Source organism: Lynx rufus, unplaced genomic scaffold, assembly GCF_022079265.1.
Source record: "Lynx rufus isolate CCGP_SWC_20201006 ecotype Redwood Valley unplaced genomic scaffold, mLynRuf1.p SCAF_5, whole genome shotgun sequence".
NCBI classification, from domain to species: Eukaryota; Metazoa; Chordata; class Mammalia; order Carnivora; family Felidae; genus Lynx; species Lynx rufus.
The window spans coordinates 108575856-108578919 of record NW_025814867.1 but is presented as its reverse complement, the minus strand read 5'-3'; the positions used below and the strand labels follow the sequence as shown (position 1 = coordinate 108578919).

The following is a 3064-nucleotide window of genomic DNA, read 5'->3' as shown; positions in this document are numbered from 1 at the left end:
TGCAGCTGTAACTCTCATTTATATCATTGTAATGTTATGGAGACAATTATCACACTGAGAATAAAAACTTGACATCATGGCATGAGCTATGTATAATAAGAAAGCCAGTTACAACAACTGCTTATTCAAGAATATTTGAAAACCTGACTCAAAAAGCAGATAAGAAAATCTCATAATTTCTTAAACAGTTTAATGCTTAAAATAAGTTTGGTTCAAGTATACAATACTATATTAGCAATAGTCACCATGCTGCACATTAGATTCTCAGAACTTATTCCTCTTATAACTGAAAACTTGTGCCCTTTGATCTACATGATTTACCTGACAGTAAATCCTTTTTTAAAAAAAATTAGCGAGGAACAACATATAAAAATATTTTAAAAATTATATTTGTCTGAAGTTAAAAATGGAAAGAAAAAGTAGGCCTAGTTCAATAGAATTGTAAAGGTAGTTAATGGTATATTTTTGCAAATGAGATTAGTTTGAAAACCTATTTTCTTCATTTCCTAAAACAGAATAAGGAAGAATTACATATCCTTAATTCTGTCAAGTATGCATTAAGTCAACTTGGAAAGAACCTTAGTGAAAATAACATTGCATCATAAGAGCCATATTTTTTTGCAGCTATATTGAAATATAATTAAGTAAAATGTTAAGATACTTAAGGTGTAAGAGTTGCCCGGGAAGGAGGGGTGAGATGGCGGAGGCTGAAGAGGGTACTTTGTGGCCCACAGGAGCCTCTGCTGCCTCAATTAAATTCAGCTTTAGTCGCACAACGGAGCAGAGACTGCTGGCGGATACAGATGACTCAGGTGCGGCTCTGGAGGAGAAGGATTTCTTAAAGACCCTGGAAGGGAGCAAGCTTCTGAGAATGAAACCCTCAGAACCCCCCAAGGAACTCGTCATCCTTTTGATTCAGAATGGCCATCGCAGGCAGCTACTGACCCAGTCTCTGGGTCATGCACAAATACTGAGGCCTTGGTGGATATGGTGCTGTCCCAGGCTGTGAAGGAGCTCACTGAGAACTCCAAGAAGTCCCTGGAGGAGAGAGAAAAATCAGGTGTCGACCCCATGCTTGCTAACCCCATGATCCAGCAAGAATGCATCCCCAACCAGGAGGTGGCAGATAGCAAACCCTGGGCTGAGACAGTGCTGGAGGAAGCTGACTAGGAGGCAGTCCCTGTAGAAGCCTATGGGCTGGCTGTGTTATGAGGTATGGGCTGGAAACCTGGCGAGGGCGTTGGCCGCACCTTCAATCAAGTGTTGAAGCCCCGTGTTAACCCACCAAGGCCGAAGGGTTAGGCCTGGGTGCAAAACTGACTGAAGTCGGGGCCCTGGCCCCCCACCGGCCTCCACCCGAAGCCCAGATGAGGAGCAAGAGAAGGATAAGGAAGACCAGCCTCAAGGACTGGTGCCCCAGGGAGCTGTGGTAGTTCTTTCTGGCCCTCACTAAGGCCTCTATGGAAAGGTAGAAGGCCTCGATCCTGACAGTGTTTGGGCCATGGTTCACCTGGCCATGGGGAGCCGAATGGTAACTGTTAGTGAATACTGGCTGCGCCATCTCCCAGCAGTAGTTTGACAAGAACTCCTTGGATCTCAGCCAGTTGCATAAAACCTCCTTTGTGGACAAGCTGCACAAGGTTGTATTGTGGCCGGTATTACAACACCAAGATGACGATTGAAGATGTCCTCAGCCCAGATACCTGTGTGTGTCTAACAGATGAAGGCCTAGTCCTGGAAGGCTTGAGGGAAGACATGCTGGAGACCCTGGTCTCCAAAGTCCAAGGCAACCGGTGCTGGGGCCACAGGCTGGAAGAGTGGGACGCCTGCTGGACTGGGACAGAGAACGGAGCCGGGCTCTGGTGCAACTGTGGAGAGAGAATCAGCTGGTGGAGCTTCACTATGATGCTGTCTGCCAGTACCTCGGCCCCAGTAACTCAGATGAAGACTGACCCATGACCACCCCCACCCCCCACCCCCAGGCTACTGCCAGCTCTGTACAGTGTGAAAAGCCAGTCTTCACAAAGGTGGGGAGATCATTGTTCCGTCCTCCACTTGCAGGCAGCCCCAGGACCAGGACAGGGACAGGTCATGAAATAGGTAGACCAGAAGGGAGGCTTGAAACAAACCTAATATTCTCCAGAAGCTAGGGTGTAATAAAAATCATTTCAAAACCTCAGTGAAATGACAAGATCATAAGTGTGTGCTGAGCTGGGTGGAAGAGAGAGCTGGGCTGACAGAGGTAGGAGCCATTCTAGGCTTCAGTCCCACCACCATGCATGGGCTGACACACAAGTTAAAGGATCTGCTCACAAGTTCATTCTTGGAATACAGAAGCTTCCAAGTGTGTTCCCTGAGCAGATGCTATGGAGTCTAGAATGCCACATCTCTGTACAACTTCCTGAGCAAGAATCCTAGTGGTGGCTCTGCTTTTACTCCTGGTCCAGGCCAGACATCCACAGTATATCTTAAGCCAGTGATAAGAGAGCCTACAGGAAGGGAGGCTTCCACTCACAAATGGGATGTGTTTGCACTACTTCCCAGAGGTGCCAGTTAATTTTGGGGCCCCCTGTTTTAGTCCTGAAACTTTGGCTTGAAGGTAACAAAGTTTTGTCCTGGGTAGAATCTCTCTGATTGCTCCAGGTAACTGGACTCTCAAAAAGATTGTCAGTCCTCAAACATTTTCCCATGTAATAATGGGTTGAGATACAAAAATTAACAAAAGGGAAGTGGTAACTTTAGGCACAACTGCTTCTAAATCATCCCCAATCAAACACAAACTGGTGCTGCTGCTCTGGAAAACAGTATGGAGGTTCCTCAAAAAATTAAAAATGGAACTACCCTACAACCTAGCAATTGCTCTACTAGGTATTTTCCAAAGGATACAAAAATGCTGATTTGAAGGGGCACATACACCCCAATGTTTATAGCAGCACTATCAACAATAGCTAAGTCATGGAAAGAGCCCAAATGTCCATCGACTTTTGAATGGATAAAGAAGCTGTGATATGCATGTATGTATATATATATATATATATATATATATATATATATATATAATGGA

At 45.1% G+C, this 3064-nt stretch overlaps 1 pseudogene; it reads left to right on the top strand.

The window, feature by feature from the left end:
* Positions 1-697: 697 nt before the first annotated feature.
* On the top strand, positions 698-1952 carry LOC124526200 (G-patch domain and KOW motifs-containing protein-like; annotated as a pseudogene).
* The last annotated feature ends 1112 nt before the right edge of the window (positions 1953-3064 follow it).